Here is a 25,709-nt window from a genome sequence, read left to right as displayed (position 1 = left end):
TCAGCCCCAAAACTTCTTGATCTGATAAACAACTTCAGCAAAGTCTCAGGATACAAAATCAATGTACCTTAATCACAAGCTTTCCTTTATACCAATGATAGACAAGCAGAGAGCCAAAACTTGAATGAACGCCCATTCACAATTGCTACAAAGAGAATACCTAGGAATACAGTTCACTAGGGATGTGAAGGACCTCTTCAAGGAGAACTATAAATGGCTACTCAAGGAAATAAGAGAGGACATCAACAAATAGATAAACATTCCATCCTCATGGATAGGAGAAACCAATATCATGAAAATGCCATACTGCCCAAAGTAATTTTTAGATGCAATGCTATTCCCATCAAACTACCATAGACATTTTTCACAGAATTAGAAAAAAAAAAAAAAAACTATTTTAAATTTCATATGAAATCAAAGAAGATCCTGTATAGCCAAGATAATCCTAGCAAAAAGAACAAAGCTGGAGGCATCATGATACCTGACTTCAAACTGTACTGCAAGGCTACAGTAACCAAAACAGCATGGTACTCTTGCCAAAATAGACCCACAGACTGAGAAGAGAGGCCTTAGAAATAACACCACACATCTACAACCATCCGATCTTTGACAAACCTGAGAAAAAAAAGCAATGGGGAAAGGATCTCCTAATCAGTAAATGGTTGCTGCCTCAACATTGTTTGTTAATGGTTTGTTGAACCTCTTGTTTCTTCTTGATTCGATCTTACTAGGTTGTGTGTTGCTAGAAATTTATGCATTTTCTCTAGGTTATTTAATGTTGGCATATGACTGTTTGTAATAGTCCCTTATGATCCTTTTCATTTCTGAGGCATCTGTTGTAAGGTCTCCTCTCTAATTTGTGATTTTTTTTTAATTTCTTTTTTTTTTTTTTTTGAGACAGAGTCCCACTTTGTTGCCCAACTTGGAGTGCAGTGGTGCCAACTCGGCTCATTGCAACCTCTGCCTCCCAGGTTCAAGCAATTCTCCTGCCTCACCATCCTGAGTAACTGGGACTACAGGGGTGTGCCGCTACACCTGGCTAATTTTTTTTTATTTTTAGTAGAGTTGGGGTATTGCCACGTTAGCCAGGATGGTCTTGATCTCCTGACCTCATTATCGCCCACCTCAGCCTCCCAAAATGCTGGGATTACAGGCATGAGCCACAGCGCCTGGCCTGTGATTTCATATATTTGAATCTTCTGTCTGTCTTAGTTGTCTAGCTAAGGATTTTTCATTTTTATTTTTGCAAAAAAAAAAAAAAAAACCTCTTTGTTTTATTGATATTTTTCCTACAGTTTTTCTATTCTCATTTGATATATTTCTATTCTGATCCTTATTGTTTCTTTCCTTCTGCTTATTTTGGGCTTAGTTTGTTCTCCTTTTTCTAGTTCCTTTAGGTGTAATGCTGAGGTGTTTGTGATCTTTGTTCTTCTTTTAGATATACATGCTTATTGCTATAAACTTTGCTTTTACAACTGCTTCTGCTGTGTCCCATAAGTTTTGGTATGTTTTGTTTCCATATTTTTCTCTATATATTAAAAAATTTTCCTTATGATTTTTTTTTTTTTTTTTTTTTTTTTTTTGGCACATTGGCTGTTCAGAAGCATGGTTTTTGATTTCTTACATTTGAGAATTCTCCAGGTCTTTTTATCCTGTTATTATTTTCTACTTTTATACCATTGTAGTCAGAAAAGATTTTGATATATTTTAATCTTAAATTTGTTGAACTTGTTTTGTGATCTAACATATGATCTATCCTGGAGAATGTTTCACCTGGTCTTGAGGAGAATATGTATCCTGTGAATGTTCTACATATATCTCTTAGGTCCATTTGATTGAAAGTCTAGGTGAACGAAAAAGTATAGGTGAAGTCCAATATTTTCTTATTAATTTTCTCCTGGATCATCTTCCTCTTGCTGAAAGAGTGATATTGAAATCTCCTACAATTATCGTATTGCTGTCTATCTCTCTCTTCAGATCTGTTAATATTTGCTTTATACATTTAGGTGATGTGATGTTGGGTGGTGCATATGTATTTATAATTGTTATATTTTCTTTTTTTACAGTTTTGAATATAAAGGCTATTTTATCTGATAGCTACTCCTGCTCTATCTTGATTTCCATTTGTATGGGAATTGTTATTATTATTTTTTTAGTGTTTTGAATATAAAGGCTATTTTATCTGATAAATACCTACTCCTTCTCTATTTTGATTTCCATTTGTATGGGATTTCCATTTTCATCATTTCATTTTCAGTCTAAATGTTTTTTTACAAGTTAAATGAGTCTCTTTTAGGCAGCATGTAGTTGGGTCCTGTTTTAAAAAATATTTAGCTGCTCTGTATATTTTACTAATTTTAGACCATTTACATTTAAAGTAATTATTGATAGGTAAAGATTTACTATAGATATTTTATTTATTTTCTGGATATTTTGTAGATTATTCCTTTCTTTCCTTCTTGCAGTCTTTCTTTGTAATTATGTAATTTTCTATAGTAGTATGCTTTGATTATTTTCTTTTTCTCTATTGTGTATCTACTATAGATGTTTGCCTTGGGGTTACCATGAGGCTTATGTGAAACATCTCATAGTTCTATCCAACTTAACTTGACTTACATAGAAGAGGTGGGAATTTCTAAATGAAACTTACAGCTGGGACTTCAGGTATTTATGTTTTAGGAATCTTCACAATTTATGAGATCTCTAGAGCTGTAGGTGCCACTGTAATGAGCTGAAAGGATTTATGATTTGTTTCCTGCCAAAGGGTAGCTAAATCATCTCTCTTATAGAACCCAACAGTGACTCAGACATTCAATCATTTCTCTGGTTGTTCATTTACAAAAGATTCAATAAACTATTGGGTATGAGACACTGCTCCATGGCTTAGTGATACCAGTGTAAACAAAGCACATTTGCTCCAATTGTAGCAGTCATATGGTGGTATAAAACTAAACATGATATTGGAAGCTTTTCAGAATTGAAACTGTGTGACCTTGGGCAAGTCCAAAGCTCTCTGATATTAGTATCCTCAACTATAAATGGGGATAATATCTGTCCCAAATAAATTGTCTTTAGATGATCGGATATGCTAATGCATGTGGGATTACTTTTTAATGGGCATTTTTTTAATTTGCTTTTTTTTTCAAACATAGACAACTGGTTAAATAGCATTTCTTCTCAAGTGTCCAACTTGGTAGAGAACCATGTTGACCAGAATGTCAAAGGGTTGAACATGTCTTATGTGTTTTAAAACTAGATTCATCACTAGCACTGTTGCCAAAAGAAAGCACAGTGACAATACTGAATTTAAGTTATGTCAAAACACAAGTGATAAAAAGTTCATCTTCAAATTTTTAATGTTCTTATTAGGAACTTTTATTTTTCACAAATGAAACATGGTTTTACATCTTTATAACCATCCAACTTTTAAAATTATCCAGCATGTTCCTGGATTTAACAGGTTTTAATTTCTAAGTTACTCTCTACCTTTCCATGTATCACAACCTGGAAGCAAATATGAAATCCATGAATACACAGTAATATTTTCAGCTATTGATTTGTTTACTGACTAACTTGTTCTCTCATTGGTAAGATATTAAAGTAATATATTTAAAAATACTTGTACAGCTTGGTAAATGAAGGAGTATGAATATATCTGACCCCAGGGATATTCTTACAAATGTCCAGTAGGCTAGGAAGAAATACACTAACACAGAAGTATGCTGGTATAATGTATCTGTTTATAATTTATTACAATCTTCTTGTCTGGATTAATTATTGTGTGAACAAATTTTAAAATGTCACATAAGTAATGTGTCATGATGAATCTGTATAATTAAAATGTGGTTTACCAGTTCCTTTTCTCAGATTATAAATTATTGACATTATGATTGTATTAGCGCAACTTTGTTAATTTCTCTTATTTAATGTCTTGCCCACAGGATTAGATTTGCTTATAATATTTATGAACAAAAAGATGGATGGTGAGAATTCATTGCCATGGTTGATCTGATTTGTAAAAGGCTAATACAGTTATATGAATTCAATGTTATGTTTATTTCTCTATTCTGTATCATCATCTAGTAGCTAAACAGATTGGAAGTCCCCTTTGGGATCAATGCTCACATAGAATAGCAAAGCTGAAAATCAGTCATGCACTGAGATTAAAATGGAGTGCTTAGGAACGTGAAAGTGGGGGAATATGTAACCAGAAAGAGTATGAAAGAGTGGAAACAGAGGTAGTCACGTGAAAGTAGTTCTGGAAGGTTTCAGGAAGATACAGCATTTGAGTAGGTCAGGTCCTGCCACTTCCCAGGGTTAGTCGATCTCATAGTTATCATATCCATGCCTAACTGACTGAGTTATATTGTATGTATGCTTTTAATTCATAAGAATTAAAGTATAAATGGCCAACACATCTATGAAAAAAATGATCAGCATCACTAATCATCAGGGTTGTCATCTTTCCCAGTTAGGAGAGCTATTATTAAAAGGACAATAAATGCATGCAAAGATGCAGAGAAAAGGGAACTCTTACATACTGTTGATGGAGTGTAATTTCGTACAGCTATGAAGGTAAACAGTATAAAGATTTCTCAAAGAACTAAAAATGGAACTACCATATGATCCAGAAATCCCACTCCTGGGTATTTGTCCAAAGAAAAGAGAATCACTCTATCAAAGGGAGACCTGCAACCCCGTTTTTTGCACTGTTCACAATAGCTAGAATATCGAGTCAACCTACGTGTCCATCAACAGATGAATGGGTAAAGAAAATGTGGTATACATGCATAAGGGAATTATATTCAGCCATAAGAGAGAATAAAAATCCTTTCATTTGCAGCAAGGTGGATGAAACTGGAGGCCATTAAAGTAAGAGAAATAAGGCAGACCCTGACAAGTACCACATGTTCTCACTCATATGTTGGAGCTAAAAATGCTGGCCTCATGAAGGTAGAGTGTAGAATGATGGTTACTAGAGACTGGGATGGGTTTATGTGTGTGGGAGGGTATAAAGAGAGGTTAGTTAATGGTTGCAGACATTAGTTAGAAGAAATAAATACCTGTGTTCAATAGCACAGTGGGTGACTACAATTAACAATAGGTATTTCAAAATAACTAGAAGATTTGAAATGTTCCCAACACAAATAAATGATAAACATTTGAGGTGATGAATATCCTAAATACCTGATCAATAACCTGATTTGATCATTATACATTATTCCATGAAGGTATCAAAGTATCACATATATGCCATAAAAATATACAAATAATATTGGTAAAAAAATTACAAAGAATTATGTATAATGACCAACAAAAATAAAAGATCAATGAAAAGTAATCCTTTAAATCATGCAAGGGAGTCTTCCAGTGAGTTCCTTCAATGAACAGGAATGGCCTTTCCCTCATGCCTTTTAATGTGTCAGCATCTTGCTAAGCTAAGTGGAACTTTTGTATTTAAACACAGCACTGATTTGAATAATGTATTACCTTAAATGAAAGCCAAATACTTCATAGTGATTCATTCAAATGCTGGGGAAAAAAAACAGCAATGAGGCATTTTTTTAGATACATATTTTTTCCTGATCTGATAAGATTTGCAAGAGTATTATCAGTGATCTGTATTTTTTTCTTCACCTAATAGACTAATATTAGAACCTAACACAGGAGTAAGCTGCGATTCCATTGCATTCTCCATTAAGAAGAAATAAAATTGGCCGGGCGCGGTGGCTCAAGCCTGTAATCCCAGCACTTTGGGAGGCCGAGGCGGGTGGATCACGAGGTCAAGAGATCAAGACCATCCTGGTCAACATGGTGAAACCCCGTCTCTACTAAAAATACAAAAAATTAGCTGGGCATGGTGGCGCGTGCCTGTAATCCCAGCTACTCAGGAGGCTGAGGCAGGAGAATTGCCTGAATCCGGGAGGCAGAGGTTGCGGTGAGCCGAGATCGCACCATTGCACTCCAGCCTGGGTAACGAGCGAAACTCCGTCTCAAAAAAAAAAAAAGAAGAAGAAGAAATAAAATTTACCCAGGCCATGAAGTCTAAGGCAGATACTGGACACAGCTAGATACCGCAGGACTAGGCAGTAGCTGCCTTGGGTCAAAAGATAACTAATAAAGAGGCAGGCACATGCAGGGTGGTAGACAGGTTTCAGAGATAAACAACAGTGGGTAGGAAAGTACAGCTACTGGGATTTCAGGCTTAAAAACAGATTCCAGAGATGAAGAGATGAACAAATAAAGGGAGAAGAAAACAAGAAAGGCTAGTAAATGGTATTACAATCTGATCAGAGTGTAGAAGTCACTTGATTTCTAATATATTGGATCAATCTCAGATTACATGCCAATTAAGTACAATTAACATTTTAGCCATTTCTTTGCTTCAGATACCCAAATATTTTATTCCATAATCAAATTTTCTTTTTTTCTGTTTGTCTTAACATTTTTTGGCCATGTTAAACATGCATTTATATTGCAGGAATCAAAGATGTCTTCTATATTTAAAAATAATTTTGTATAGTACAGCTCTTTTAGGGTATAAACACATTTGATTGAAGAATTTTCTTTGCTCTTAGAAGACACTAAGAGAAAAAATACTGCAAAAGTATAGAAAAAATTATGACCCAAGTAAAATAATAGCAATATTAACTTTTTGCTGTTAGTATGCCAGGGATACCTAAAATTTGTTGTAGATGGTCTACCACAGAAAACAGACTCAGATGGAAATGAGAGTGAAGGATGTTTCTTAGGGAGTGGACTTGGGCTCAACACTTGGGGTGTGGGGAAAGGAAAGAATTAGGGTTGGGCATAGGAAGAATTGGGGCTGTGATGCATCACAACAGGAATGCAGCTGACTCCAAAGGGAGCCCTGAGGTTTGGGTAGCCTCGTAGAGTTGTTCCTCTTTGAGGAGAGGAGCTGGTTGTTTATCCCCAGTACTTGGGTAGGGATTCACTGGAGAAGAGGTAATCTCATTCAGTGAGGTCATACCCAGCTTGGGGTATATGTCCTTGAGTCTTGAAAGGAATAGGGCATAGAGATCTGGGCACTGCAGTATTCATGACAATTCCTCCATATTTCTGTGACCGTTTGTCTCATATAAGTTCTCAGGATGGCTCCTTTAGGACTCTGGTGGGACTTTCTCTTTGGAGAAACTTGTAAGGTTATAAGGGAAAAAGGTTAGAAGGACAAATTGCAACCCCAGGTGCTACTGGGGAGGCAGAGCTCTAGGCTAAACTCTCTGAATCATTCTAGAGCCCTTTACCTTAGTTTTTATAATGATAGAAGGATGCTAATTTTGTGGGTAGCCCACACTTTCCTTCCTGTGGGGACCAAGTTCATGTTTACTTATCTTAGGCTATGGCTATGGCAATTTTGGGATTATGATTAAAAGTAGATGGAATACTAACGTATGCCAACCACCTTGGTGTTAAGCTGATTGCTCACTTCTCTAATGTCTAATAGCAGCTTTCCTCCTGATGACTAGGCCATGTACCTTTTCCAGGATGGCAATTATCCCTAATGCATTTTTTTGTTGTTGTTGGCCCTCAACACAAGGTGCCCAAAATGTTGAAGTGGCAGCTGTATTTTCTATCTGTTGGTAGAAGAGTTCTCTACACCCATTGTGCCCAGAATTGTGGAAATGAGAAGCACGCATTCCTGAAGTGGGTTACTGGGGGTGATAGTAACAGGAGCCATTGTGGCTTCCATGCCTTATTTCTGAGACCCATATATTTTTTCTTTGGGGGATAGTGCATCAAATAATGGTCATTGATTTAACATGCACATTGTATACAGGTTAAGGTGCCCCATTGTTAATTTCTAATAATGTTAGAAATTTTACAAATGTTTCTAAACATTATTAGAAATTAATGTTAATGCCACTCAGTTTGGGAACACTGGTCTGTGTACATATCGTCTAATGGAAGAATGCTAGGAAAAACTCCCAGGAGCATAAACATATTAAACAGAACTTGCCGTTATATATCAAAGACTCTGTTAATGATGCAGTTTCCCAGAACAAACAATACATATGATTTGTCCTCCAATCTGGGTTGCTGTACAGTAGAATTAGAATTTAAAACACCATGTCAGCCACCTCAGGGAAGTTCAATAGTGAGTAGAATTTCTTTAATGGCCTGTGTGTTGTAAGCTCCAGAAACTTCTTTGAAAATGTGTGGGCAAAAAAAAATATTCCACTAATAGCTGTTGAAAGAATGCAGTCTTACTAAAGGGAATTAGACTAGGGGATATAGATTTAATTTCATTCACTTTGATTTAAAGTAAAATACAGTAAGAATTTGATAAATTTTATGAACCCAAACTAACCAGAATCCTCAATTAACTTAATTTTTGTTGTTGTTGCTGTTATACTCATATTTCATGAGAAAGAGACAAAGAGTAGAAACTAGTTGGCACTCAATATTTATGTCCCTCCAAAAATCACCTTCCAGGGATGCGTAAGTCCTATACAGATTCAATCCAGTGTTCACATCCCACATTTACAATCACTATGCAGAGGTAATGATGTTTAAAGTAATGACTCAGAGATATTGCAAAATGTAAAATAATCAAAGGAAGATTCAGTAATGTTCTGGAGACTGTGCCTATTTAGGAAAGAAAATTTGCCTATATACTTAAAAAAATCACACACACACAACTGAATAGACTAACAAGTGTTCAAAATTAACTCAGAGTTAATCAAATAATCAATTTCCAAAGCATTCTACTCACCTATGGTCTTACTCTGCTTGATTTAACCCATACTTCACTTGGTGGCATCTATGTCCTCAGTAGTTTAGGCAATTTTTTCTCAAAGCCCCATGTCATCAACAGTGCAAGGTTAGAGGTGTCCTGGTTCACACATGTGTGTGTCTTTCCACATGTCGGACTTCTGTTGAAAAAGAACTCATAATTAATTCTCTGAGTTCTTCAGAGAATTTCTAATCACAAAAGCCATGAGCTACATGGAGTTCCCAAGGAGACACTTCTCCTTAGCACTTCCCATTCATTCCATAGTTGTGGGGATCCCCCACCGGTGTAGAGACCTCTCCATGTCTCCACCATGATGGAGTATGAGCCCAGACACATTCTCCCTCCACTGGGTGCCATCGAGTGAGGCGGCTACAGGAGGATGTGGGGAAATGTTAAGCTTGTAGAGGGTCACTCTAAGTTCACTGCTCCTAAGGCATGACTGAGGTAATGCCAGATGTGATTAGATGAGACTATTGTTTCTCTCTTGAAGTCCCTGTTCTGGGCTAGTTCTATGACTCTGTTTACCCGTAGTCACAGAAGCTTGAGATCATTTACATGTCACTAGAAAATTGCTACCCTCCTGATTTATTGCTTGCCCTACCTGTCTTGACATCATTTTCTGTAACAATGGATAAGAGGATAAGAATCTTTTGTGACCTTTAGGTAAACCCGCATGTTGCCCCCTCCCTTGGTTGCTTCGTAACTTTCTGTTCCCCTGATAATGATTCTGTAAGAAGACTGACATCAGTCACTGTATGTAAAACCATATATAAGCTCTTGTGCACAAGAATAAATCACTGATCTGAGCACAGCTCATTTCAGACCTCCAGACCCATTTCTCTATCTCTCTTTTCTTCCACGCACTCTCTCTTCCAGGTATTAGGACCCTCTTGCTGGTCAAGAGATCCCTGGCAGACATGCCAATCTCACGGCCAATGACACATAGTCAGAGCCGTGGGCACACAGGCTCAATCCATTTGACAAGTCAGTCTATATTGCATTCCATACATTATAGTATATTTAACCAATATATAAATATTACAGGTTAAACATTCCACAACAGACAAGGTAGCACTTAACATCAGGAGGAGAAAGGGTAAATGAGCAAGCCTCAGTGGGAGTGAAGAAGACAAAAGGATTCCTGGTCTGGTCCATTGGTCTCCCAAGGAGGAGTCTTTGATGTGGCAGAGCCTTTAGAGATGGATGCCAAGTGCTTATCATGGGTGACTGCAAGACTGGGTTAATTAAGGTGGCTGTTTGGAGAGGCTGAAGGTCTGCATTTTTTTTTTTTAGTCCTAGAGTCCTCTGGTGAGAACCTGTAGTGGAAGAGTGTGCTTGTTATGTCCTTATATGTCCTTACCTGGTTGGATGCAGTCTTTACATTTTTATTTGTTCATTAAGCAAAATATCCTGGTTGGCAAAGTCCCATATGAAATATAAAATGCAGTATTTTTCTAAGATGGAGTTTAATGAAGGGATGCTCTATAAACCCCAATTTCATAGTTTTGGGGTATTTCTGGATTTACTTCCTCAGAGTTTACTCTCCTATTTCCGGAGGACTTTTCAATTTCTGTTGCTACCTAGTTGCCAAATATTACTTCTTTCTAGAATTCATTAAAAAAGTATAATCCAGTAAAAAAATAAAGATTTTTGTGAGTTTTGAAATAAAACTTATATCACACAAGGAGTCAATGGAAATCTTCTTGGCCCAGTATAATTTCCACCCTTCCTCTTGTGGCCATTCTTCATCCAAAATGTTCTGAGCCTCTGGTGAAGTGTCTCTCCCCACTGAGTGCAGCCCCTAGGTCTTAGAAGGGAGCGATTCCCTGAAGCTGATAATTTTTGGCTATGTCTTGGTCTCCTCTCCCTGTGTCCCATTGAATTCTAATGAATAATAGTCACATCACATTAAATTTTTATTTCTTATGAAATTGTTCTAAATTGCCATCTTGTCTCCCAGTCCTTGAAGAATAAATAGCCCTTGATCTTGCAGGTCCAACAATCTTAATTCAGTTCAGCTGACACATTTGATAGATGAGGAAACTAAAGCTCAGAGAAGGGAAGTGATTTACCAAAAAATATTGGGGCTATTTAGAAGCAGAGCTGAAGCCATAACTCTGGTCTTCGTCCTCTTAGGCCAATGCCCCTGTCTACTTGTGTCATTTTTTGCTGCATTCCAGATTGGCAAGACTGTAATCATGAAAGATGACAGGGTTGCTTACACACCTTGTATTCTTGTCTGTTATAACCATAAACCTGAATATATGTTCCCAGAATAGTTAATCATCTAATAGAAGAAGATAGTGTGATTTCTTGTCCTATAAATCATGAAAAAACACCTTCTGTATCTTCTATTAATGTTTGATATATTGTTTTTCAGGCTATAAGGAATTGGTCTCAGTATAATTGTATATAAATACTGCCTGTTTTTCTCTCCTTATTAGTAGATGCTGACTAACATTACAAGGTAATAATTGGTTATACTGTATTAGGAGAATAACAATTTATAACAATATTACTTGCCAATAAACTTCATACTTTCTTTTCCTATTCAGTGAAGCAATTGTCTGGCTTCATGGCTACACAGTTTTTCTTTCATAGCTAAGTTTATTTTGTCATAAGGCAATCAAGTGGCACAAAAGGATTAAAAACTACAGGAAACTAACATCTGGCAAAGAAATTTGAAGATCATGTTCACCCCAAATAAACAAGTACCTTTAAAAAAAAAATTCTTCCAACTTTCAACTTCAAACACAGAAAAGTTGAAAAAGAAGTACTGTAAAGACACACGTGCCCTTTATTTAGATTCACAAATTATTAACATTTTCTGGGATTAGGTTTGTGTGTCTCTATGTCTCTTTTCCTCTTCACATATACACTCATTTTCTCTCTCTTACACACACATACATATACATGCACACACTCACATTTTGGGAACCTCTGAACTGCTTGAAAGCAAATTGCAGACATCAAGATTATACAAAAATACTTAAGGAATTTTTCCCAAAATTTGCACATTCTTTTATATTACTACAATAACAATGACAAGACATTTGCCACTGATAATTAATATTATGTAGTATACAGTCTAAATTCCACCTGCTCTCAAACATTCTTTATATTAGTCAGGGATCATATATTGGATTTTTTGGGTCATGTTTCTTATTTTCTTCTTTTTTTTTTTTTTTTTTTTTGAAGAGAAAGAGAGAGAGAGAATAGGAAGGAGGAAAAAGGAAGAGAAAGAGAGAGAGAGAATGGGGAGGAGGGAGAAGGAAAAGAAAGAGGGAGAGAGAATGGGAGTATTGCTTTCTTGCCCAGGCTAGAATGCAATTTAGTAATGGGTATTGAAAACCTCTTTTATACTGATAATTATACTTAATGATGTAGTCAGGAAGGAATAAGGGAAGAAGATAACAAACAAACAGCCAACCAATATTTAATTTAAACCTATGAAATGCTATGCGATTACTGAGGAGTGATTTACTTCCAATTATATAGTCACCTTTGGAATAGGTGTGAGGTGGTAATGTATGTTTTGTGTATTTGAAGTGGAGAGTTCTATAAATGTTTATTAAGTTTACTTGTTTCGGGTCTGAGTTCAAGTTCTGAATATCCTTGTTAATTTTCTATCTCGTTGATCTATAGAATCGTTAGCTCTTCTTGTTGCATTGATCCTTTTGCCATTATGTAATGTCATTCCTGGCCTCTTTTGATCTTTGTTGCTTTAAAGTCTAGTTTATCAGAGGCGAGAATTGCATCTCCTGCTTTTTGTTTATTAGTTTATTTTTACTCTCTGTTTGATTGGTAAATCTTCCTCCTTCTCTCTGAGTCTTTGTGTATTGTTGCATGTAAGATGGGCCCAGATGCAGCATACCGATGGGTTTTGGCTTTTTATCCAATTGAAATATATATAAGTTTAATACCGGCGTTTGATGCTAGCTGGCTGTTTTGCCCACTAGTTGATGTAAATTTTTTATTGTGTTAAAGTTCTTTGCTTTTTGATATATTTTTGGAAAGGCTGATATTGGTTATTCCTTTATATGTATAGTGCTTCTTTCAGAAGCTCTTGTAAAGCAGGCCTGGTGGTGGTGAACTCTCTAAGTACTTGTTTGTTCGCAAAAGATTTAATTTTTCCTTCGCTCATAAAGCTTAGTTTGGCTGGATAGGAAATTCTGGGTTGAAAGTTCTTTTCTTTAAGGATGTTAAATATTGGTCCCCACTCTTTTCTGGCTTGTAGGGTTTCTGCTGAGAGATCTGCTGTAAGTCTGATAGGTTTCCCTTTATGGGTAACCTGACCTTTCTCTCTGGCTGCCCTTAGTATTTTCTCCTTCATTTCAACCCTAATAAATCTGGCGATTATGTGCCTTGGGGTTGGTCTTCTTGAAGAATATCTTTGTGGTGTTCTCTGTATTACCTGGAGTTGAATATTACCCTGCCTTGCCAGGTTGGGAAAATTTTCCTGAATGATATCCTGAAGAGTATTTTCCAACTTGGATTCATTCTCTTCATCACATTCAGGTACACCTATCAAACGTAAATTAGGTCTTTTCACATAGTCCCATATTTCCTAGAGACTTTGCTCATTCCTTTTCATCATTTTTTCTGCATTCTTGTCTTCTCATTTCATTTCATTGAGCTGGTCCTCGACTTCTGATATCCTTCCTTCTGCTTGATCAATTCGACTGTTTAAACTTGTGCATGCTTCGCGAAGTTCTCGTGTTGTGTTTTTCAGCTCCATCAATTCACTTATATTCTTCTCTAAATTGTCCATTCTCATTAACATTTCATCAAACCTTTTCTCAAGGTTCTTAGTTTCTTTGCATTGGGTTAGAACAAGTTCTTTTAATTCACAGAAGTTTCTTATCACCCACGTTTTGAAACCTGCTTCTGTTATTGGAACACACATGTAATCTATTAAGCCTTGTTCCGTTACTGATGAGGAATTGCAATCCCCTGTAGAGGGAGAGGCATTCTGATTTTTGAGTATTCTCTACCTTTTTACGCTGGTTTCTTCCCTTCATTATATATTTGTCCGTCTGTCGTCTTTATAATTACCGACTTCTAACTGGGTCTCTGACGTCCAACTTGTTGATTCCCTGCGCCGAAATCTGAGCAATCCACTGAGCCGGCCAAAACAGCGGTGTTAAGATTGATGGTGCTTTTCTGCCCAGGAATCTCCGGACTCTGCACCAAGAACTGGCATGCTAAGGCACCAGCAAAACCGCCACGCTGGCCACAAGAGTCGCCCTGGCGACCCGTGGAGCTCCTCCACCGGGAATCTCCTGGTCCGTGAGCAACTAATATTCATCTGAAAGTGTGGCGTCCTCTCGTTCTTTGCGCTTTCACTGGGAGGTACGTGCCCGAGCTGCTAATCATCAGCCATCTTGGATCTCTCTCCCTTATTTTCATCAGTCTAGAATATTGCTTCCCCTCCACCCTTTTCCCTCATGTTTCACAACCTTGACATTTCTGAAGAGTCCAGACTAATTGTCTCACAGAATGTTTCTCAAACTGGATTCATTGAACTGTTCTTCTGGATTAGATAAAATGTTTAGGCAAATATTATATTTCCCATTACATTACATCAGGAAGTTTATAATGTCACTTTATCTCAATATTTGTGAAGCTAAGTTTCATCTCTTCATTTTAAATTCCATACTTAATGAACATTTGATGAGTAATAGAGATATATGAATGTCCTTTTCCTAACAATTTGTTAGTGTATAGTGTTAGTAATTTTATGCCAGAATCTCATATCACCTTGGTAGTATTTGCAAAATGGTGATTTTAAATGTCAGGCATTTTTCTAGATCAGGGGTCGGTAGATTTTTCCGGTAAGGAGCCACATTCTAAGTATTCTAGGCTTTGTGGGCCACATATGGTCTCTCTTACATATTCTATTTCTTCTTTAGATATGTAAAAATTATTAGCTCATGGACTGCAGGAAAACAGTCTGCAGCAGGATTTGGGCCATGAGTAGTAATTTGTCAAAGTTCTGTTCTGTTCTGTGTCATAAAGAAGAGCTTTCCTTTTCCTTGTAACACCTGTGTGTGTGTGTGTGTGTGTGTGTGTGTGTGTGTGTCAGAAGGAGAGAATGAGATTCTTTAATAACTATTTCTTTTATAGAGTTGGTCTGTTTAAGCTTTTTTAAAAAAAATAAATACTCTTTTGGATTTAACTTTGGTAAATAACACTGTCTTAAGAAAATTTCAATTTCATCTTCTTCTATGCTTTCTGATACAATAGACGCTAGCTGCCTGAGACTATTCAAATTTAAACTAATTGTGAAATTATAATTAGAAATTAAATAAATTAATAATTAGGAAAAAATTCAGTTTCTCAGTCACATGAGCCACATTTAAGTGTACAAGTATTCACTCAACACACGTAGCTAGTGGCTCCATATTGAACAGTGCAGATGTAGGAGATTTTTATGATTTAAAAGTTGTATTGGATAGTAATCAATGCAGATTTCAAATGTATTTGCATAGAGTTGTGCAAAATAGTCCCTTATAATAGAGTTAACATCATTTTTTCTTGTCTTTTTTTGCTTTTATGCTTATTTCCTTTCTTACTAATTTGTCTATTTCCTTTTTTTAAGGTACCAAAGTATTTATTATATCTACTATTTTTCTGTTTTTATCTCACATTTTCCTTTCCTTATGCTTTCTTTTGATTTAGTTTGTCAGTTTTTATTTTTTTTAACTTTTCTTTTAGGTTCAGAGGTACCTGTGTAGGTTTATTATATGGGTGTCACTGGGGATTGGTGTACAGATTATTTAGTCACCTATGTGGTAGGCACAGTACCTGATAGGTAGTTTTTCAGTCCTGACCCTCCTCCTTCCCTCCATCCTCAAATAAGTCCCAGTGTCTGTTGTGTCCATGTGTACTCAGTGTTGAACTTCTGCTTGTGAGAACATGTAGTATGTGGTTTGCTGTTCCTCTGTTAGTTCATGTAAGATAATGGCTTTTACCTTCATCAATGTTGCAAAGGATATGACCTCATTCTGTTTTATGGCTCCATCATATTCCATGGTGTATATGTACCACATTTTCTTTATCAGTCTACCATTGATGGGCATTTAAGTGGGTTTCATGTCTTTGCTATTGGGAATCACACTGCAATGAGCATATGTGTGCATCTGTCTTTTTCTTTTCTCTCTTATCTTCCTTCCCTCCCTCCCTCCCTTTCTTCCTTCCTTCCTCTTTTCTTTCTCTTTATCTCTCCCTTCCTTCCTTTCTTTTTCTTTATCTTCCTTCCTTTCTCTCTTCCTTTCTCTTTCTTTCTCCTTCCCTCCCTCCCTCCCTCCTTCTCTCTGCTTCTGTCACCCAGGCTGGAGTGCAGTGGCACCATCTTGCCTCATTGCAAGCTCCACCTCCCAGATTCAAATGATTCTCCTTCCTTAGCCTCCCAAGTAGCTGGGACCACAAGCACCCACCACCAGATTCAGCTAATTTTTGTATTTTTTATTAGAGGCTGAGTTTCTCCATGTTGCCTAGGTTATCAGGCTGGTCTTGAACTCCTGACCTAAGGTTATCTTCCCACCTCAGCCTCCCAAAGTGCTGGGATTACAGGTGTGAGCCACCATACCCAGCCTTCACCACTCCCTTTTGTATTCCCCAACTCACACCTTGCCCATGCCACTCATGTATCCCCGCTGCCTTGCCCCACTGTCATTTTTGAGTCCTGCATTAAATGGCCTTCAGTCCAGAGACCAGACATCAGACAGCAATCTGGACCTCTTCCTTGATGGGAGGTGAGACCTCCAGGAGAGGAAAACACCTGCTATGGAGCCTGCAGGCTGAACACAGTGACTCTCTGGGCAAACAGCTAGAACAGAACTGAGGAAAATCTCCAGCCAGAAAGAAAACTTCCCAGTCCCCCCATTTTACAGATGGAAACACTAAGCCTCAGAGGAGAGGAGACAGAGCAGGCATTGGAATCATAGCCTCCTGCCTCCAAAGCCAAGTTCTGTCCACCCAGCCAGGCTCCATCCTTCATTCTATAAATGTTTATAACAGTATGTGCTGGGCACTCTTGTTAGGCCCTTTTACACATATCACTCAGCCTGCTTTTCCCATTCATTTGACAAGTGTTTATTGAGCTCCTACTGTGTGCAGGAGCTGGACTCGATACTAGGGACATCTTGGTAGAAAACTCAGGCAAAGTTTACACACCTGGGGTTCTAACAAGACAAAGAGAGGGTTGGCACCATGGGCAAGGCTGTGAAGGCAATGAATGAAATGGTGGGAACAGGAAGGGTGGTCAGGGATGCTCTCTGCATGGAAAGGGCATCTTCTTGGCTTTGAGACCCAAATGCCAAAATACCTGTGAGCAGCAGCCCATGCCCACTCAGTAACAGAACTGAGCCACAACCCTCCATAGATGCCAAACCAAACACCAGATCAGGCCAGCAATGAAGGACAAAGACCATGGCCTGGAAGGGTCTTGCCACCTGAGCTCACAAGGAGATTTTTGTTATGCTTCTTTTTTTAATTATTATTATGGTAGGGTTGGGGGTCCTTAGTGCACAAGAAACACTCTAGGAACCATAAGTCAGATCTAGGCTCCAATCCCTGCTCTGCCCTTGCTGTGTGACCTCAGGCTGCTATCACGACCTCTCAGAGGCTCAGCTTCCTTCCCCTTCTGTAAAATGGAGAATCTAATAATACCCACCTGGCAAGGGGGTCCAGGGAAGTCAGTGAGCTCCTTCATGTAAAGAGCTGATGTCTGCACATGGCCCCAGGTCACAGATTTGTAATGGGGATTGAAATTACTGATAAGTGGCCAGGATGTTGGCTCACACCCATAATCCCGGCACTTTGGGAGGCCAAGGCAGGTGGACCACCTGAGGTCATGAGTTTAAGACCAGACTGGCCAACGGGTGAAACCCCATCACTACTAAAAATACAAAAATTAGTCAGACATGGTGGTGTGTCCCAGCTACTTGGGGGGCTGAGGCAGGAGAATTGCTGGAACCCAGGAGATGGAGGTTGCAGTGAGCTGAGATCATGCCACTGCACTCCAGCCTGGGCAACAAGAGTGAAACTCTGTCTCAAAAGAGCAAGCAAGCAAGCAAGCAATTACTGATAGCCTTACAGATTGTCAGAGGCACACAACGGACTCAGAGGGGGGACCACACCCATCCTCTCACTCACAGAGAGGTGAGCAGTCTACCTACCCAAGACCACACAGCAACTGGCTTTCAGCAGCTGCATCACCCCAGCCTCTCCATTATGGCCCCAGGCTTCTGACCTGCCCTGGAGGGGCCCTTGGGCCTCCCCCTACCACCTCCTCTCCCTTCCTCACTTTAGCTCTTCTCTGTGGCCTCTGCTTATGGCCAAAGGCTGGGGATCTTATGAGTTTGAGGCAGCCTGAGCCTCTGTCTGTGCTTTCACCCAGAGCCAGAGCACCAGGCCCCATGCACATCAGCTGTGATTCTCCACCAGGAAGGGCTGGCTGGTTGTGCATGTGGAAGAGGGGGTGCTGTTCTTCCTCCAGGTTGACAACTTGATAGATTGAAAAGTACATGGGAGGCTGGGTCTAGTGGCTCATGCCTGTAATCCCAGCACTTTGGGAGGCTGAGGTGGGTGGATCACCTGAGGTAGGAGTTCAAAACCAGCCTGGCCAACATGGTGAAACTCCATCTCCTAAACATACAAAAATTAGCTGGGTGTGGTGGCATTTGCCTGTAATCCCAGCTACTCAGGAGGTTGAGGTAGGAGAATCACTTGAATCCAGGAAGCAGAGGTTGTAGTGAGCCGAGATCACACCACTGCACTGCAGCCTGAGTGACAGAGTGAGACTTCATCTCAAAAAAAAAAAAGAAAAGTGCATTGGCTCTGGGGGCACAGAGATGGAATTGAATCCCAGCTTTTACTTTTCAGCTGTGTGCCCTTGGACAAGTTCGCTTCTCTGAGCCTCAGTTTTCTCATCTGTGAAATGGGAACAACATTTGGCTTGCTGGGGTCTCAGGGTGACTGGCGAGTGCCTGGTGCGTAGTAGGTGCTCAATATGTATGCTTTCCCATGGCCATCTAAGAGGCCTCAGGGCTGCCCTCCTGCCCTTCCCCCCAACTCCTGTGACTACCTCTTAAATGGGTACTTAGGGTGATAAGGAGAAACAGGTGAGGGAGCCAGGCTGGATCCACACCCACCCACGCCCATTGTTAGGAAAACAAGCTTTTAATGCCTGGTCCTGCTGCTCGTGGCTGAGAGTATAAAATGGGATCCAGCGCCAACCTCTCCTCTCCCCTAAGGCACACCAAGGCGATAATGTTTAAAAGAAAAGGAGGCAGTGGCATGGCAGCTCCAGAGACTGAGCCCTTCCTATGGCAAGAAGGGAGCCAGGAGGCCCACTGCTGAGGGCCATCTGGCAGGTGTTCCATTCTGCCTTCCTCCTGGGACACAGATCCTCTTCATCAGTGATGTCTTCAGGTTCACTGTCCCCAAGCTGCTTAGGTGAGTCCAGACTTCAGGTACTCTGCTAAGGCTGGTGGTCTCTTATTGGCATCCCTCCAGGGTCAGGGGGCTTCAGCTCTCCTGCCTCTGCCTATAGATCTAGTCCTCGGGACACTGGAGGGTGGGTGAGAAGGATACTGAGGAAGGGAAATGATTAATGAGAAAGTGACTGTCCCCCAGAAGGGCAAATAAGCAAGCTCTTACCTGACTGCATCAATTAGCTTTTGCTGTAAAATGCCCCAAAAGTGAGTGGCTTAAAATTACAAGCATTCATTTATTTAGTTCATGGTAATGTGGGTCAGTAACGTGGGCTGGGCTCAGCTGGGTGCTTCTTTTCTTGGCTGGGTTTTCTCATGTGCCTGCAGTTGTGTAGCTGAAGCTGAGATGGCTTTCTGTTCCATGCGGGTTCCCATCCTCCAAAAAGCTAGCTCAGACTTGTTCATGTGGCTGCTTGGGAGCGTTCTAAGCAATAGGCCAAAAGCCACATTTTCTCTTGAGGCTCAGAGCCAGCATAGCTTTACCTCCACTCTACTCTATTGGTCAAAGCTGGTTTTGTGGCCAGCCCAGATTCAAGTGGTGTCTGCTCAGCTGCCATAACAAAGAATCACAGACTGAGTAGCTTCAACAACAGAAATGTATTTTTCTCATGATTCTGGAGGCTAGAAGTTCCAGATGAGGTATCTGCAAGTTGGTTCCATCTGAGGCCTCTGCCCTTGGCATGCAGTTGGCCACCTCCTCCCTGTGTCTTCGTATGTACTTTCCTCTGTATGCACCCTGGTGTCTCCCCGTGTGTCTGCATTTTCTCCTCTTATAAGGACCCCAGTCTGACTGGATGAGGGCCCAGCCTAATGACCTCATTTTAACTTCATTGCCTCTTTAAAGGCCCTATTTCCAAATACAGTCACATTCAGAGGTACTGGGGGTTGGGGCTTCAACATACAAATTTTGTGAGGACACAATTTAGCCCATAACAAGGGGAGACAAAAACACCATCCCTTGATCTTGAGGAGCTGCGGTCAGATTGAAAAGAAGCATGGACAGTGGGGAAAATAACTGAGATCATGACTGCAAAAAAGTCAGCCACTCCGACTGATCCTCCACACCTGGCCTTGTTTGGGCAAAGGCAACACACATGGGCACCGCCTCTCACCAGCTGTACCTTCTCCCTCATTCCCCTGTAAGCCTTTTCCTGGAGTTTATTGGTGATCCCAAGCTTCCAGCCTGGAATGGCTACCTCCTTGCCATGCTGATGTTCCTCTTGGCCTTCCTGCAAATGCTATTTGAGCAGCAGAACATGTGCCGGCTCAAGGTGCTGCAGATAAGGCTGCAGTCAGCCATCACTGGTCTGGTATACAGAAAGGTGAGCCCTGGGGACAAGTGCAGGCCTTCCTGGCTGGGAAAAGCAATGTCACTGAGCTGGTTGGTAGTAATGCTATAAGCAGCTGCGAACATGTTCAGTCCTTACTTATTAGAGTCACTAATGATATATTCTCACTTCCTTTGTTTTTTCTTTTTATTTATATGTTTTTTTTTTTTTTTTTTTTTTGAGACAAAGTCTTGCTCTGTTGCCCAGGCTGCAGTGCAGTCATGCAATCTCGGCTCACTGCAAACTCCGCCTCCCGAGTTCAAGTGATTCTCCTGCCTCAGCCTCCTGAGTAGCTGGGACTACAGTCACATGTCACCATGCCCAGCTAATTTTTGTATTTTTAGTAGAGACAAGGTTTTGCCATGTTGATCAGGCTGGTCTGGAAACTCCTGGCCTCAAGTGATCTGCCTCACCTCCTTAGGTATTTCTGTAAGGTCTTGTGTGATCTGCTCCTGGGACTTCTCTGACCTCATCACGTCTCACACACATGCCTCCTCCTATGCTCGCTCTCCTCCAGCCACACAGGCCTCCTTTCTGTTCCTCAAACACTCCAGGAACGCACCCACCTCGGGGTCTTTGCATTTGTTTTCACTGCCTAGATACCATTTCCATTCCTCCTAATCTAACTTTAATATTTGAGCCTAATTTTAACTTCCACTCATTCCCCTTTCAGGATAAAGGATTAACCTTCTGATAAGGTGGCCCACCAGCTGTGTTCCCAGACAATACTGCTTATGATAAAAATGACCCCTGGGCTGGGTGCAGTGGCTCATGCCTGTAATCCCAGGACTTTGGGAGGCTAAGGCAGGCAGATCACTTGAGGTCAGGAGTTCAAGACCAGCCTGGCCAACATGGTGAAACCCTGTCTCTACTAAAAATACAAAACTTAGCTGGGTATGATGGCACTTGCCTGTAATCCCAGCTACTCAGGAAGCTGAGACAGGAGAATCGCTTGAACCCAGGAGGGGGAGGTTGCAGTGAGACGAGATCATGCCACTGTACTACAGCCTGGGTGACAGAGAGAGACCCCCATCTCAAAAAATAAATGACCCCAAATTGCATCTGGGCTAGAAGTTGTGTCCGTTGACTGAATACCTGGTTGGCGGCCATAACTTTGGTCTTCTTTCTGTGCAGTGTCTTGTCCCCTCAGGGGACTCTGGACGCTATGTTCCTAGACTGCTGCCGCAAGAGCTGTTGGCTTCTGTGGGACATGAAGCATCTGAGCCAGGGCAGGTCCCATCTCATGTAAGTCTCATTCTCCGACACCTGAGCTGTCACCTGAGGGAGGATGGGACCGAGGGTACAGCTCCTGGATGGCCGAGAGGGCAGCTAGCTGTTCATGCTGTCCTGCCAGAGTGCTGCATCCCAGGCTCATGTCCCCCTAAGCATGCCAGAGCTGGGTGTGCCCTATCCTGTCTCCAGAGTCCACGTGTTTCCTTGAGCCTAAGAGGAAGGCCTCCTTTTGGGGTGTTGATCTTCCTACTCCCCACCCACTGGGAGGCCTTCTTTGATCTCCTGATGAGGTCAGACCCCTCCTCTCTAAACTCTGGGCTTTTTTTTTTCCTGAGACATAGTTTCATGCTTATAGCCCAGGCTAGAGTATAGTGGCACAGCCTTGGCTCACTGCAACCTCCGCCCCCTGGGTTCAAGCAATTCTCCTTCCTCAGCCTCTCAAGTAGCTGAGATTACAGGCATGTGACACCACGCCCAGCTAATTTTTGTATTTTTAGGAGAGACAGGGTTTCACCATGTTAGCTAGACTGGTCTTGAACTCCTGACCTCAGGTGATCCACCTGCCTTTGCCTCTCAAAGTGTTGGGATTACAGGCATGAGCCACCTTGCCTGGCCAGGTCTGTGGTTTTTAGACATTCACAGAATAATGTGACCATCACCTCTGTCTAATTCTAGAGCATTTTTATTTATTTATTTAGAAACAGAGGCTTGCTCTGTCATTCAGGCTGGAGTGCAGTGGCACAATCTCGGCTCACTGCAACCTCCGCCTCCCAAGTTCAAGCAATTCTTCTGCCTCAGCCTCCTAAGTAGCTGGGACTACAGGTATATGCCACCATACCCAGCTATTTACATTTTTTTCCAAGTAGAGATGGGGTTTCACCATGTAGGCCAGGTTGGTCTCATACTCCTGACCTCTGGTGCGAGCCACTGCGCCTGGCCGGTCTCTGCTTTTTGGGCATTGTGAAATATGCTGCTGTGAACATTCATTGCTAAGCTCAACGGTGGACTCTGTGTGGACTTCCATTCTCTTGGAGCATCTAGAAGTGCATTACCTGAGTTGTCCTGATACAGTTCTGGGGATACCCAACAAGAAACAGGCATATGCTTTCAGGATGGTATGAGGAGGCAGCCCTGGGAGATAATGATAGGGGAGGGGACAGTGACCCCAGCAACAGGGATAGGATCACCTCCATCTCCAGACTCTGAACAAGGGCTCAGCCAGCCCCTCAGGACCAGCTTCTATGAGTCTTAACACTTAAAACACCGAATATGAGATAGCATAGATTTGGGGCCTACCAGGGGCTTTACATCCACACATGAAATTTCTTTGTTTGCTAGGTCCACAGTTAAAGTAGATATGGTGGCTCTCTTTAAGCTGCAAGGCAATGGAACCTGTGTTATTAAAGAATGGCACCCCTTTAAACAAGGCTGCATTCCATCCCTCCAACCATCCCTCCAACCATCCCTCCAACCATCCATCCAAGCATCCATCCATCCTTCCATCCATTCCTTCCACCTACTCATTCATCCATCCATCCATCCACTCACCCATCCATCTCTCTATCCATCCACTCATCCATCTACCAATTTATCCATCTGTCTATTCCACCCACCCACACACCCATCCATCCATTCACTGATCCATCCATTCATCCATCCATCTCATCCATCCTTCCATCCATTCATTCTACCCACTCATCCATCCATCCATCCACTCATCCATCTCTCTATCCATCCACTCGTCCATCTACTGATTTATCCATGCATTCCATCCTCTCATCCATCCATCCATTCACTCATCCATCTATCCATTTATCCATCCATCCACCCAACCATTCATCCATCTCCCAGTCCATCTATTCACTCATCTACTCATCCATCTGATATGGTTTAATTCTTATGTCCCCACCCAAATCTCATCTCGAATTGTAATCCTCCCATGTTAGGGGAGGGACATGGTGGGAGGTAATTAGATCATGGGGGCAGTTTCCCCCTTGCTAGTCTTGTGATAGTGAGTGAATTCTTACAATAGCTGATAGTTTAAAAGTGTATGAGGGGCCAGCCACGATGGCTCCTGCCTGTAATCTCAGCACTTTGGGAGGTTGAGGCAGGTGGATCACCTGCAGTCAGGAGTTCAAGACCAGCCTGGCCAACATGGCAAAACCCTGTCTCTACTAATAATACAAAACTTATCCAGACATGGTGGCACGTGCCTGTAATCTCAGCTACTTGGGAGGCCAAGGCATAAGAATCTATTGAACTCGGGAAGTAGAGGTTGCAATGAGTGGAGATCATACCACTGCACTCCAGACTGGGTGACAAATGGGAACAGTGTCTTTAAAAAAAAAAAAGTATGACAGGCCAGGTGCAGTGGCTCATGCCTGTAATCCCCGCACTTTGGGAGGCTGACGTGGGTGGATCACCTGAGGTCAGGAGTTTGAGACCAGCCTGGCCAATATAGTGAAACCCCATTTCTACTAAAAATACAAAAAAAAAAAAAAAAAAAAAAATTAGCGAAGCATGGTGGCGGGCACCTGTAATCCCAAATACTCGGGAGTCTGAGGCAGGAGAACTGCTTGATCCTGGGAGGGTGCAGTGAGCCGAGATTGCACCATTTCACTCGAGCTTGGGCAACAAGAGTGAAACTCCATCTCAAAAAAAATTAAGTATAGCAGTTTCCCTCTTTCTTTCTCTCTCTCTCTCTCTCTCTCTCCTGCCACCATGAGAAGACGTGCCTTGTTTCTCCTTCATCTTCTGCCACGATTGTAAGTTTCCTAAGACCCCCAAGTCATGCTTCCTGTTAAGCCTGAGGAACTGTGAGTCAATCAAACCTCTTTTGTTTATAAATCACCCAGTCTCATGTAGTTCTATATAGCTGTGTGAAAACAGACTAATATAGCATCCATCCATCCATCTATTCATCCATCCACCCATCCATCCATTAATTTCTGAATACTGGCTGGGGAGGTGGCTCATGCCACCTGGCATCCTAGCACTTTGGAAGGCTGAGGTGGACAGATCACCTGAGGTTGGGAGTTTAAGACCAGCCAGGCCAATGTGGTGAAACCCGTCTCTACTGAAAATACGATTTTTTTCTTTTTTGAGATGGAGTCTTGCTCTGTCACCCAGGCTGGAGTGCAGTGGTGCAATCTCAGCTCACTGCGGTCTCTGCTTCCTGGGTTCAAGCAGTTCTCTGCCTCACCCTCCCAAGTAGCTGGGATTACATAAAAAAATTAGCCAGGTGAGGTGACACATGCCTGTAGTCGCAGCTACTCAGGAGGCTGAGGCAAGAGAATAGCTTGAGCCCAGGAGGCGGAGGTTGCAGTGAGCTTCTATTGAGTTTTCACTGCTTCTTGTGTCAGTTTTGTGAAGGTTTTTTTTTTTGTTTTGGTTTGGTTTTTGGGTTTTTTTTTTTTTTTTTTTTTTTTTTTGAGACAAAGTTTCGCTGTTGTTGACCAGGCTGGAGTATAATGGCATGATCTCGGCTCACCGCAACCTCTGCCTCCTGGGTTCAAGCATTTCTCCTGCCTCAGCCTCCTAAGTAGCTGTGATTATAGGTGCCCACCACTGTGCCCAGCTAATTTTTTTGTATTTTTAGTAGAGATGGGGTTTCACCATGTTGGCCAGGCTGGTCTTGAACTCCTGACTTCAAGTGACCCACCCACCTTGACCTTCCAGAGTGCTGGGATTACAGGCGTGAGCCACCACACCCAGCCTCCCTTCCTTCTTAAGGCTGAGTCATATTCTGCTGTGCAAATGGATCACAATGTGTTTATCTTTTCATCTGCTGGTGGACCCATCGGTTGATTTTGCCTTTTGGCTGTTGTGAATCACACTGCTGTGAGCACAGGTGTGCAAATACCTCCCTGAGTTTCTGCTTTCTATTCTTTTGGG

The 25,709-nt window shown here is 41.2% G+C and overlaps 1 pseudogene; it reads left to right on the top strand.

Moving 5' to 3' along the window:
* LOC105711999 (uncharacterized) overlaps positions 1-25,709 on the top strand; it is a 185,065-nt pseudogene that overhangs the window by 85,055 nt on the left and 74,301 nt on the right.

The sequence above is a fragment of the Aotus nancymaae genome, unplaced genomic scaffold, assembly GCF_030222135.1.
Source record: "Aotus nancymaae isolate 86718 unplaced genomic scaffold, 86718_ANA_hifiasm-v0.15.2.pri h1tg000016l, whole genome shotgun sequence".
NCBI lineage: Eukaryota > Metazoa > Chordata > Mammalia > Primates > Aotidae > Aotus > Aotus nancymaae.
This window is presented reverse-complemented; position numbering and strand designations above follow the sequence as displayed.